This window comes from Terrapene carolina, unplaced genomic scaffold (assembly GCF_002925995.2).
Source record: "Terrapene carolina triunguis isolate 2854851 unplaced genomic scaffold, T_m_triunguis-2.0 Scaffold67, whole genome shotgun sequence".
Lineage (NCBI taxonomy): Eukaryota > Metazoa > Chordata > Testudines > Emydidae > Terrapene > Terrapene triunguis.
The window spans coordinates 3,341,332-3,355,162 of record NW_020664418.1 but is presented as its reverse complement, the minus strand read 5'-3'; the positions used below and the strand labels follow the sequence as shown (position 1 = coordinate 3,355,162).

General features: G+C 54.1%; 1 protein-coding gene across 1 annotated transcript in view; it reads left to right on the top strand.

The window, feature by feature from the left end:
* The window catches only part of IFT140 (intraflagellar transport 140), a 230,836-nt gene that overhangs the window by 73,351 nt on the left and 143,654 nt on the right, over nucleotides 1–13,831 (top strand). The gene's annotated exons all lie outside the window — the stretch shown is intronic.

Here is a 13,831-nt window from a genome sequence, read left to right as displayed (position 1 = left end):
TGATTATTCAAGAATCCCTTTCTTACTCACCAGAGAAGGGCAGTGACATATAGGGTTGAAACTACCCAGTCATCTCTCATCCCTCTCAGAGGTGAGGTGCTGTGTTTATGGCTGAAAAAATACAGATTGGGGTTCAGTAAATGTAGCACCTCTACCCTTGGCATAGGAAGGAAAATGTGCTATTAAAAGTTTTGGCTGAAGGACATGTGTCATTTTCTATATTATAAAACACCTAGCATATTTGGGCACTACTACAATCTAAATAATAAGAAACAACAACAATAGACAAAGGGACTTTGTAAGGGCCAGAGTTTTTAAAATGTATCAAAATATATGGGCACAAGCAGGTAAATGCATGTATAAAATATAGTTGCATGCCTAGAATGGATAAATGTGCATGCAAATGGGTGTGTGCTTCTATAGTCAGTATTTCTGTGTATGTAACTGCATTCTTTGTGCAAACATGTACATGTTTGTATCCCTGAGTAGATTTTGTGAGCACAATTTATACATCTCTTTTGGAAACTTTCATTCTAAAATCTATAGCGTTTAAAAATCAGCAGAGATAAAAGATCCAAGAGAGACTTAAACTGGTTTCATAAAGTACCTGTACAAAACAGGTCTTGGTTTCCAGGACTCAGTAACTAGTTATTCAAGTATAAACCTTATTTAAGTAAATTAAAGAGATACTGTCTAGTCAATTTTTGCCCAGAATTTAAGTTTTATAAAAATAATTTTAGGATTTGTAAAATCCAATAGAGATGTTTCCATGAAATTATATTTAAATTCCAGTGAAAAAGGCTTTTGGTTTAGATTTAAGTGCTCCCTTGCAGAGTTTGTAACTCAGACTACTTCAAGTAATTTCTCATGTCCATTCCATGTCAGGTGTGCACAAGCCACATGCACTGTTGCCGGAGATTTTTCTCCCAGTGGTATCTGTAGGGCCAGCTCTAGCACCCCCTGGATGCCCATGCTTATGCGCCGGTATAAGGGGCACTGCCGGCCCTGTGCCCTTCCAGTTCCTTCTTACCGCCCATGACAGTTGCTGGAACAGTATACTCCCTTGGGATGCCCTGGTCTCTGGGTGTCAAGCCATGTGCTGCCTGCACTAAACTCATGCCCAAGAGTGATCCCCACGCCAGCTGCTTAAAGTTCCTGGGGGAGGCTCATGTAAGAGAAGTGTGGGATCTGCCAGGGCTTTAGACCCCACACTTAAAAAGACTGGGACATCAGGTTGAAAGCTCTGCTGATGGAAGCCGTGCTTAGATTGGGCTCCGAGCTGGTTGGACTTGGCACTGAACATATCTACCTCAGTGTGTAGTGTGCCTCCGGCACCATGCACCCCTCAGCACTGCTCTACATCCCCAGTGCCGAGAAAGTGGCACAAGAAGCATGCCCCAAGAGAGCGCTCCCCAGTGCCCAAAGGACACCATAGAGACTTGGGGAGCGAGACGTGACCTGTGCCGGGCCACTCGCACAGCCCAACCTAGGAGACACCCCATACGCCTGGGAATAGCAGAGGCACAGCACACCTGAGGACTCCCTCCATGCTGGAAGCCTTTCAGGTGGTCAGGGACCTGATGGCCCTGCCGGTTCCTCTTACACCTAGGAACTGCGTGCCTACCACCAGGGAACCATCGAGGGCAGTTGTATTGCGGGGAAAGCCTGTACTGGGCCTTCCATCACAGGCACTGACTTTCCAAAGTGCCAGGCGGTGCTCGACCACTGGCTGTGCCCCAGACCCCACCCCCACTCCACCCCTTCCCTCAAGGCCCCGCCCCCCGCCTCTTCCCACCCGGTTCCACTCCCTCCCCTGACCATGCTGCATCCTCTCTCCTCCCCACTCCCTCCCAGTCTCCTGCACACCGCAAAACAGCTGTTTTGCAGCGTGTAGGAGGCTCGGAGGGGCACTGATCCACAGGGCCTGCCGGGGTGAGCAGGAGGTGCTGGTGGGGGGAGCTGATAGGGGGGCTGCTGGTGGGTGCTCAGCACCTACCATTTTTCCCCGTGGGTGCTCCAGCCACAGAGTCCGTGCCTATGCCCTCCACCATGGTCCCCAGCCCAACACCAGTCTCCATCACTTTCCCAACGTCAGTCTCCAGCGGGCTGGAACCGGTCGCTGATGCCCAGGTGCTGGTCGCCCGAGAATTGGCACCGATCACCCGATCCCAGGCATTGGTCACGTGGCACTGATCCCCTGAGACCAAGCACCAGTCACTGGAGTCCCGGTGCCACTCACCAGAGTCCCAGCACCGATAGCTGGCTTCCTGTAGCTGGTCTCTGGTACAGAGGCATCGTTCTCCAGCTCCCCATCATAGCCGGCAAGAGGGTGCATCAATGACACTGCCCTAGTCTTCATATGAGAAGCCCTCGTCAGACTCTGAGGGAGGCAGCATCTCCTCAAAAGAGGCGCCATCACCTGGCATACCAGGTGGACCTCTGTGCTGGCCCATCTATGGGCTTGTGGCCTCCAGGGAGTGGCCAGTCCAGTGGCAGTATTGGAACCCCTGAGGGTTCCCAGCGGCACTGGGACAGTTCTCATACCTTCCATCTGTACCCATCTGTGGTGGTCAGTACTGAAGCCAGGTTCAAACTCAGACCCGGTACCAAAACCCCAGCAGTATCCCCAGTTGAGATGGCCACAGAAGAGGTAAAGGATCTGGCCACTCATCCACACTGGCATCCTCCTCATCTTCCCCAGATGAGGCACTCGTGGGTCCTGTTAACGCCCTGCCTTCTGATGATTTGCGAGCCCACCAGGAGCTCCTTGAGAGGGTGGCTGCCAACCTGGGCCTGGAGCAGAGGAGCTCAAAGAGCCAATGGACGCCTTTTTTGATATTCTTGCGGCTCCTGCCAAGGTGGCTCTGCCTGTGCATAAGGAGGTAAAAGCACTATGGCAGATGCCTTCATCTCTGCTCCCAATTTCTAAAAGGGTGGAAGAGAAGTACTATGTGCCCACAAAAGGGTTCAAGTATATATACTCTCACCTGTCCCTGGACTCTCTGGTGGTCGCTGCAGCCAATGAGAGGGATAGGCAGGGCCAGTCCCGTGCTACCCCCAAAAAATGAGTCAAAACACTTGCACCTTTTTGGTAGAAAGGTTTATTCTACTGCAAGTCTCCAACTCTGTATCGCAAACCAGGAGGCGCTGCTGGGGTGATATGACTTCAATGTTTGGGACTCCATGACCAAATTTAAGGACTACCTGCCGCAAAAATCACTGCAGGAATTCTTGGTCATTTTGGAGGAAGGAAAGGCAGTGGCCAGAAGTTCCCTCCAAGCTGCCTTAGATGCAGTAGATTTGGCAGCCAGGTTCATATCTGCAGTCTTTGGACTGTCACAAGAGGTGCAGCAGCTAGTGCAGGATCTTCCATTTGAAGGGTCCTCACTATTTTTGGACCAGATGGACTCAAGGACTCCAGAGCCACACTGCGGTCCCTGGGTGTTTATACAGCAGCGGCCTCACGAAAGCACTTCAGGCTTCAGCAACCCCTTAGATTCTGTGCTCCACCCAGACTCGAGCCCTACAAAAGAAAGAGGAGAGGTTACATATGCCAGCTGGGCCAGCTGGCCTCTGCCACTGCCCAACCGGGCGCTAGCCGTTTCCCAAGCGGGAACAGATGTCCTTTTGAAGGCATGCTCAGGGATGGATTACCAGTCTCCCCCTTGGATCAGCACACCCCCCTTTCGTTTTTGGAACGCCTTTTACCATACCTCTCTGCTTGGGCATCAATAACATCGGACCACTGGGTGAAATAAACTCCAGTTTATTTCAATCCATACATCACTTCCCCCATTCCCCATCCCTCTTCAAGGACCCTTCTCATAAGCAACTTCTTGTCCAGGAAGTGCAAGCCCTCCTATAGACGGGCTGTGGAGGTAGTTCCTCCAGAACTGAGAGGGAAAGGATTCTATGCCCACTATCTCTTGATTCCCAAGGCAAAACAGAGCCTGAGCCCGTCCTAGATCTGCATCATCTCAACAAATATCTCAAGAAGATGAGGTTCTTCTTTGAGTGATTGCTCATATCAATTCCAATTAGGTGTGGGTGCGCCATGTGCACGGCCGTTGGAAAGTTTTTCCCCTAGCAGCATCCTGCGGGTCGGCTGTGGAGCCCCCTCGAGTGGCACCTCCATGGCGCTCAATATATGACCCTGCTGACCTGGCGCCCCCTCAGTTCCTTCTTACAGCCCGTGATGGTTGTTGGAACTGTGGCGTCTTGCTTAGCAAGTTTTCCATGTGTCCCTAGATTCATTTAGATAGTAGTTGTTCTGATTTTTGTTGGTAGTTTCTTTTGTTTTGTTGTAGTTAGTGGCAGTTGGGTTGGGGGGGTTTACCCTCCACCCTGACTGTCTTTCTTCGGGGCTTTCATGCCCAAGTCCCTGGGCTTTAAGTCCTTCAAATCCTGCTCCAAGCCCATGCCAACGGACGACCCCCATAACTCTTGTCTGAAGTGTCTGGGGGAGGCTCACCAAGCCGAGAAGTGCATCTGCAAGGGATTTCATCCTCGGACTAAAAAGGAGTGGGACTTTTGCCTGAAGCAGCCCCTTATGGAGGCAGCTCTTAGATCCCAGCCTCCTTCGATGTGGCAGGACCCGGCACCAAACTCTTCGGTGCACAGCGTCCTGGCGGCGGTGGACATGGCACCGTGGATGGACTGTGGCCGAGACCCGCAGCACTGCCGCTCCCCGGCACTGAAGCTGGGAACATCGACCTGGCACCGCTCCCACTCCGTGGCACCGAAGTGACACTGGAAGCCAAAAAAGGGTGGCTCTTCTTTGCAGAGACCCGGCCCCTTGGAGCTGACCTCTGTGGTGCGTCCAGGGGAGGAGTGCCCAGGAGTGAAGTTCATGGACGGGGCACCGTTGACTTCGGCCCTGCTGGGAGAGCCATTGAGTCCAGTGCCATTGGACTCCCCATCCTGCAGCATGGTGGAAGTTCAGCTACCATCCACCCCGGACACCTTTGCGGCTGCAAGGGACCTCATCGCCATGACGGCACCGGGGTCCCCTCTGCTTCACACTGAGCCTCCGGTGCCACAGCGGATGGCACCATCTCGAGGCAAGCCAGCACTGATCCATCCGTCAACACCGTTGGCTCCGTTGGGTGAGCCCTGGCACCGCTCCCCATCATGGCGCTGGTCCTACTCGCGGTGCCGTTCCGGATCACATCAGTGCTCCCGATCACAGCACTGCACCGCTCGCCAGTCACCTTCATGGAGCAGGTCCCGGACCCGACACCGGTCCAGTACCATTCACCGGCTTGGTGCAGCTCCTGGCCACGGTACCAATCCAGGTCGCGGCACCACCCTCCTTCTCACCACTCATAGGTGCAGATCTGCTAGGTACCACCCTGGCTCTCGCGGCCCCGATCTCAGTCCTCGGGTTCGGAGAAGGGATCACTGTCTTCGGATTGGGACTTCCGCCAGTTAGACCGTAGCCCTCTGACGTGGGGGCAGGACTATGGCTGCTGCACGAGCAGGGGCCCACCCAGTGGCCATTCTGGACCCCGTGGGTGTACCACCAGGCCCAGGGTGCACAGTCTGGAGCTTCCTGGTCAGCCGCCTCTGAAACAAGGGTGCCGGAAGCCTCGGCCAGTTGGCCCACTCCTCGGGGTGTGGAGGAACCATCATGCCCCATCTCCACCTCGGGACCCCTTCCAACTCTGTTTCCGATCCTGGACCTACGGTCAGTGACATGGGGCATCAAGCCCCCATAGAACAGGGAGGTTGAGATGACCCTCTCCCCCCTCTCTGGCCTCTTCGTCCTCCTCCCCTGACAAGCCCGTGGCAGGCACCTCTATTTCTGGGCCGCCCCCAAAACCTCCTGCGCAGGGTGGCGTGCAACATGGGTCTGCAGGCCGAGGAGGTGGTGGAATCGGAGGACCCGGTGATGGACATTTTGGCCCCAGAAGGTCCATCAAGGGTGACCCTGCCCCTCATCATAGACTCATAGACTTAAAGGTCAGAAGGGACCATTATGGTCATCTAGTCTGACCTCCCGCATGATGCAGGCCACAAAAGCTGACCCACCCGCTTTCCCTTAACTCAGCTGTTGAAGTCTCCAGATCGTGATTTAAAGACTTCAAGTCGCAGAGAATCCTCCAGCTTGCGACCCCTGCCCAATGCTGTGGAGGAAGGCGAAAAACCTCCAGGGCCTCTGCCAATCTACCCTGGAGGAAAATTCCTTCCTGACCCCAAATATGGCGATCAGTAGAACCCCGAGCATACAGGCAAGATTCTCTAGCCAGACCCACATTTTACCAGCGATGGCACTTTATTACCTAATTGACTAAAATCACGTTATCCCATTAAACCATTCCCTCCATAAAGTTATCTAGCCTAATCTTGAAGCCAGAGAGGTCTTTTGCCCCCACCATTTCCCTCGGAAGGCTGTTCCAAAATTTCACATCATCAAGACCATTCAGGCCAATGCCGAAACCATCTGGCAGACCCTGGCCTCCATTCCCTCTACGGCCACAGGGGTCGAACGAAAAAACTTTGTACCCTCGAAGAGCTACAACTACCTCTTCACGCACCCGCAGCCCTGCTCGCTGGTAGTTGCAGCCATGAATGAGAAGGAGAGGCACGGGCAGCAGGCCTCGGCACCTAAGTCTAAGGATGCCAAGCGGCTGGACTTGTTTGGCTGCAATGTATACTCCACAGGGGGACTCCAGCTCAGGATTGCTAATCAGCAGGCACTCCTGGACCGCTACAACTTTAACTCCTGGAACTCCATGCTGAAGTTCAAGGAGCTGGTACCACCTGAGTCCAGGGAGGAGTTTGGGGCTCTTATTGATGAGGGCAAGACGGTGGCATGGACCTCTTGGCAGGCCTCGCTGGACTCTGCAGACTCAGCTGCACGTACCTTGTTTTCCGGGATTGCCATGAGGTGCACCTCCTGGTTGCAAGTCTCTGGCCTGTCTCCTGAAGTTCAGCAGACACTGCAGGACCCGCCCTTTGACGGGGAGGACCTGTTCGCGGAGCAGACTGACTCTAGGCTGCATAGCCTTAAGTACTCGAGGGCTACAATAAAGTCCCTGGGTATGCATACCCCAGCAACCCAGCGGAAACACTTCAAGCCCCAGCAGCTGCAACAGCGTTCCTACCCTCCTTGGCCGAGGCAGGATTTTTACAGGTGGAGGGGGCAGAATGGCAAAAGGAAGCCCTCCAACCCCTTGTCTGGTCAAGGCCAGGGCCCAACCAAACCATCGTCGGGTTCCAAGCAGGTCTTTTGAAGGGACGCCCGAGGATGGCATACCAGACTTACCCCCGGATCCTTCCCCACCCTTTTTGAATAGTTTATCCCACTTGCACCGTACATGGTCCCAAATAACCTTGGACCGCTGGGTCCTCCACACGGTGGAAGCAGGATACTCTCGCCAATTCTGCTCATACCCCCCCTCCCACCCCACTTCCCCGTCCCTCTTCAGGGACTCCTCTCACGAGCATCTCCTTATTCAGGAGGTTTGGGCACTCCTCGCCAAGGGGGCAATAGAGGAGGTTCCACAGGACCTAAGAGGCAAGGGGTTCTATTCCTGCTATTTCCTAATCCCCAAGGCCAAAGGGGGCCTCCGTCCCATTCTGGACCTGTGCGGGCTCAACAAATTCATGGTAAAGTTGAAGTTCCGCATGGTCTCCCTTGACTGGTATGCTGCCTTCGACATGAAGGACACGTACTTCCACATAGCAATTCATCCGGCGCACAGACGCTTCCTGCGCTTCATGGTCAACTGCAAACATTAGCAGTTTACAGGCCTTTCAACGGCCCCACAAGTGTTCACCAAGTGTATGTTGGTCGTGGCTGCCTTCCTCCGTCAACGGCAGGTACAAGTGTATCCCTACCTCGACGACTGGTTACTGTGGGGCTGCACCAAAGAGCCGGTGCAGTCCCAACTTCACCTTGTCAGACGTACGTTCGAACGGCTGGGTCTCCTCCTCAAAGTGGAGAAATCGACCCTAGAACCAACCCAGAGGATAGAATTCATTGGGGCGGTGCTGGACTCCATTCAAGCGCGGGCCCTCCTACTGGACTCCCGCTTCTGGGCTATCGTGGGCATCATTCAAGGCCTTCAGCAATTCCTGACTTTGACAGCACGAGGATGCAGGAGTCTCCTTGGCCACATGGCTTCGTGCACGTACGTGACCGAACACGCCAGGCTCCGTCTCAGGCAGTTGCAAGCATGGCTCACCTTGGTCTACCGCCCAGGGCGTGACAGCTTGAACTCAGTGGTCACTGTACCGGAGCAGGTGGCTTGACCCCCGAGTGGTGTGCAGGGGAGTCCCCTTCCACTGCCCCCAGCCTTCCTTGTCCCTGGTCACGGACGCATCAGGTCTGTGGCGGGGCGCACACATCTGGGAACCCTTCAGACTCAGGGCCTGTGGTCTCAGTCTGAGCTCTCCCTCCATATCAACATCAGGGAGCTGATGGCGGTGCGCCTTGCTTGCCAAGCCTTCCAGGCCCAACTGCAAGGTCGCTGCGTAGCGGTTCTAACGGACAACACCACACCCATGTTTTACGTCAACAAGCAAGGGGGAGCCCGCTCCTCCCCACTCTGCCAGGAAGCCATTCGACTGTGGGAGCTCTGCATAGCCCACTCCATTCACCTGGTCACGTCCTTTCTTCCAGGGATCCAGAACAGGCTGGCAGACCGCCTCAGCAGGTTCTTCCATTCGCATGAGTGGTCTCTCCGGCCGATGTCACCACATATTCCAAAAGTGGGGCTTTCCCCAGGTCGACCTGTTTGCTACCCGAAGCAACAGGAAGTGCCCAGCATTCTGCTCCTTCAAAGGTCGCAGCCCGGGCTCCCTCATTGATGCATTCCTTCTTCCCTGGACAGGTCGCCTGCTTTACGCCTTTCCTACGTTCCTTCTTGTGCACAAAGTCCTGTTCAAAATCCGCAGGGAGGGGGCATTCTGATAGCTCTGGTGTGGCCTCGCCAGCACTGGTACACCACGCTGCTGGAGCTGTCGGTGGACATACCGGTCACATTGCCTCTCCTTCCCAACCTACTCACTCAGGACCACGGTCGCCTCTGCCATCCTGACCTCTGGTCCCTCCACCTTGGAAGCTGCATGGCTTAACCCCATGGAGCTTCTGTGTTCGGACCAAGTAAGACAGGACCTGCTAGGCAGCAGGAAGCCCTCCACTAGAGCCACATACCTGGCAAAGTGGAAGAGATTTTCGTGTTGGTGTGACCAGGAGAGGGTAACCCTCATTTTGGAGTACCTCCTGCACCTGAAACAGTAAGGTCTGGCAGATTGTTCCGTAAGGGTTCACCTTGCTGCCATCTCGGCCTTCCAACCAGGCGCATCTGCCGCTCTGTCTTCACTAACCCTATAGTTGGTCACTTTCTCAAGGGCTTAGACCATCTATACCTGCAGGTCCACCAGCCTATCCTGCCTGGGATCTTAATCTGGTCCTCTCAAGGCTCATGGGGCCCCTGTTTGAACTGCTGGCCACATGCCCCCTCCTGTATCTTTCCTGGAAGACCGCTTTCTTGGTTGCCATTACGTCTACGAGACGCATCTCTGAGCTGAAGGCCCTCACCTCAGAGCCGCCTTACACAGTCTTCCACAAGGATAAGGTGCATCTCAGACCACACCCAGCCTTTCTCCCTAAGGTGGTATTGAACTTTCACACCAGCCAGGACATTTTCCTGCCCGTCTTTTACCCGAAACCTCATGCTGGTTCCTGGGAACAGCGGCTTCATTCACTCGATGTCCGCAGAGCCCTGGCTTTCTACATCGACCACACTAAACCCTTCAGAAAATCGACCCAGCTCTTCGTGGCAGTAGTGAACCGGATGAAAGGCCTCCCGGTCTCCCCTCAGAGAATATTCTCCCGGATCATGTCCTGCATCCGCGCTTGCTATGAGCTGGCCGGGGTGCCAACCCCAGCTCTCACCACACACTCCACTAGGGCCCAGGCCTCGTTGGCAGCATTCCTGGCCCAGGTGCCTATCCAAGAAATATGTTGGGCGGTGACTTGGTCCTCGGTGCATACCTTCACCTTGCACTACGCCATTGTCCGGCACGCCAGAGATGACGCGGCTTTCGGTAGAACGGTGCTCCAATCTGCAGTCCTTCACTCCGATCTGACTGCCTAGGTAAGGCTTGGGAGTCACCTAATTGGAATCGATATGAGCAATCACTCGAAGAAGAAAAAATGGTTACTCACCTTTTGTAACTGTTGTTCTTCAAGATGTGTTGCTCATATTCATTCCAACACGCCCCCCTTCCCTTCTGTCGGCGTAGGCACTGAGGGGGTGATGGGTCGGCAGGGTCATATATTGAGCACCACGGAGGCGTCACTCCAGGGGGCTCCCACAGCTGACCTGACAGATGCTGCTAGGCGAAAAACTTTCCGATGGCTGTGCGCGCGCACCTAATTGGGATGGATATGAGCATCACATCTCAAAGAACAACAGTTACAAAAGGTGAGTAACCGTTTTTTCCGCATGGTCTCCCTGTCCTCCATTATTTCTCTTGCTAGATCCAGGGGACTGGTACACTGCCCTCGATTTGAAGGACGCATACTTCTATATCTCCATCTTTCGGGGACACAGGCGCTTCAAGCTGTCAAGTCCAACACAGCATCTCGGTACAAGCCACTTGCAGAGTGCTGGGCCTCCTAATAAATGAGCAGAAGTCAACATTGGTCCTGGTGGAAAGAATAGAATTTATAGGAGCGTGTACTTGATGCCTCTCAGGCCAGGGCCTTCCTGCCGGAGGCCAGGCTCAAAACCATGTCGGATTTAATCACCTGAGTGTCAGCACGCCTGCTGATGACTGCCTGGGTGTGCCTATGTTTACTAGGCCACATGATGGCATGTACCTATGTGGTGTGACATGTGTGACTGCATCTTAGACTGCTTCAGATGTGGCTCGAGTTGGTCTACTCACTGTTCAGGCACCATCTGGACTCTCCCCTTTCCAGCATTAGTTCTGGCTTCCCTGACGTGGTGGTTAGACCTGGCCTCGGCTCTATCTGGAGTACCTTTTTGAGTCCCTGTGGCTTTCGATCATGCTGGTATCAGATGCATCAGACCTGGGGTGGGGGGCCCACCTTGGCAGCCTTAGGACCCAAGGACTCTGGTCGAGGGATGCGCTGTCATTACACATAAATGTGAAGGAACTCAGGGTGATACGCCTGGCCTGTGAAGTGTTCCTTCCACAGCTCTCAGACAGAGAGGTGCAAGTACTGACGGACAATACAGTGTCAATGTTTTATATTGACAAACAGGGAGGGGCATGCGCTAGGTCCTATGTTAGGAAGCCCTCAGGCTGTGGGATTTCTGTGTGAAGCACTCCATTCACCTGGAGGTGTCGCATCGCTCCAGAGAGCGGAACATGTTGGCAGATCACCTCAGCAGGTTGTTCTCCTCTCATAACAAGTGGTCTCTCCGCTCGCAGGTCACCAGCGTCATCTTCCAGAGGTCGGGGACTCCCCAGGTGGACCTTTTCGCCTCCTCACAGAACAAGAAATGTCACCACTTTTTTGCTTGAGACTCGATCCAGGCGAAGGCTCTCTCTGATGCCTTCCTACGGTCATGGTCAGACGACCTGCTGTACGCTTTCCCCCGATTCCCCTAGTTTACAAGGTTCTTCTGAAGATCAAAAAGGACAAGGCAAAGGTTATTTTGATTGCCCCAGTATGGCCTCGCCAGCGTTGGTTCTTCTTTGAGTGATGTCCCTGTGGGTGCTCCACTTCAGATGTTGGTGCATCCCTGTGCCTTTGCTCAGAGAGTTTCAGCAGCAGTGCCTGTACAGATTGCATATGTGTGATGCCTGTCTCACGGTGCCATTGGAGCCTAATCTAGCGCACGTGTGACTCATACCCCTCATTTCCTTCTCAACCATCCCTGGCCTGAGACGGAGCTCCCAGCAGTTGCTCAAAGACAAACTGTTTTCAGTAGTTTTAGGATAAGTTAGATTGCTTGGATAGTGTAAGCTTTTTAGTTAGTTTACTTCCCGGTCACCAAAAAAAAAAAAAAAAATATTTTCCTCCCTACTCCCCTGTTTGAACAGAAAAATGCCCAGTTCATCCAGCTTTAAATGCTGCCAGACATGCAGGGAAGAGATGCCTGTGTCGGACGGACACTCACAATGCATGAAATGCTTAGGTGAGTCGCACATACCTCAAAAGTGTGCTCACTGTAGCAACCTCAAAGCCCGGGCTCATAGAGAGCGAGACCTGAAGCTTAAAATGATCCTGATGGAAAAGTCCCTGTAGCCTGTTTCTGAATCGGGTCAACACACTCCTACCACAGCCAGATCAAGGGAGGCCTCTCCGGTGACTTCGGCAAAAGCTCATTCCTCAAAAAAAACGGTGAGGAAAAGAGTATCTTCATTGCCATACAGAGAGCAATCCAAGAGAAAACACTCTCCAGCCAGATCGTTCTCATCGGTGCTAACTGTACAACTCCTCAATACATATGAGGCACCAGGAACATCCGGCACTGTCCGTGCTGTGACCCATGCCGATCCCCAGCGCTGAGACAAGACCAAGCCCTCCTCCACTGTAGCGGGGTGGTCACCCGCTCCTGCCTTAAAGGTTTAAAACAGCCCAGGGGGAGGGCTGTGGCAGGGAAGGAAAAGCTAGGTTGATTGGGGGAAGCAGCCACAGCTGGGGCCATGCCCCAATCAGGTCACAGCTGACCCTATAAAAGGCCAGTGAGCCAGGAGCTGACAGACACTCTCTCTCTAGCCTTTTGAGAGGGAGGGACCTGGCTGCAGGGAGCTGAGAGAGGGTACCTGGAGTGGAGCAGGGCTGGGGGAAGGCCAAGGGAGCTGGGGAGCTTTGGCCTGGAAACCCCCCAGGCTGCGGCCTAGTGGAAGGCCAGTGAGGTACTGGGGTTGCAAGGGGCAGCCCACGGGTAGGCAGAGGCATCAGGTCCAAACCCCCCTTCCCTATGATGAGTAGCTTTTACACTGCAGTCTGCCCCAGTGAGCGGGGGCTAGATGATGACTGGCAGTAGCCCACGACTGAGGCAAGGTGGGGATAGAGGGTTGGGGGTTCCCCTGCGTGGGGAGACCCCGAGACTGCGGGGGTATTGCCAGGGGACAGCACCCCAAAGACAAGGGGCACTGGGTCCTGGGAGGGACACGGGGGCCAGCGGCAGCGGGACACCGGCCTGCAGAGGGCGCTCTGGAGGCTAGAAATGCTACTTCCCTGAGACAACTAGCAGGAGGCGCCGCAGCGGTGAGTCACCGTCACATCCACCATGGAACCATTGACGCCACTGAAGGAGGCGGCACTGAGAATAGCTCCAACGACCATGCCACCTCGTACAACAACAATGGCACCAATGAAAGCACCAGCACCAACATCATCAGCAACAAAGCTGTGGCACTGCACCACTTTCTTCATCAGAAGGACTTGGTGGTAGCCTCAATGCCGGAATCTCCACTACTCGGCACAGACTGCTCCCCAGTGCCACAGTACCAGAGCACCAATTGTCACCGGGGGCCACTGCATTTTCGAGCAAGGAGGATGATGAAGAGGTAAAAGGGGTGTTCTCCCCACTCCATTCTTCTCCTGCCTGATCATCAATAACATCTGGACTTCTACACTCAAGAACGATGTATAGAGATGACATTGTACGGACACCCATGGATGGGTCCCCTCATGCTGTTCCCTACACACTGGCAGTAATGGGATCCTTGGGGACCTTATAGAAGGCAAGATATCAGACCTCCTAGCCCACACTGGGAAGGCATCAGATCCCTGCTGCCACCTTCGGTGACTGCGACTCCAAACCTCAAGAAGAGCCCATAGAGGAACTGGCGGAGAGTATAGAACAAGAAATCTTCCCCAATATCAACAACTCCT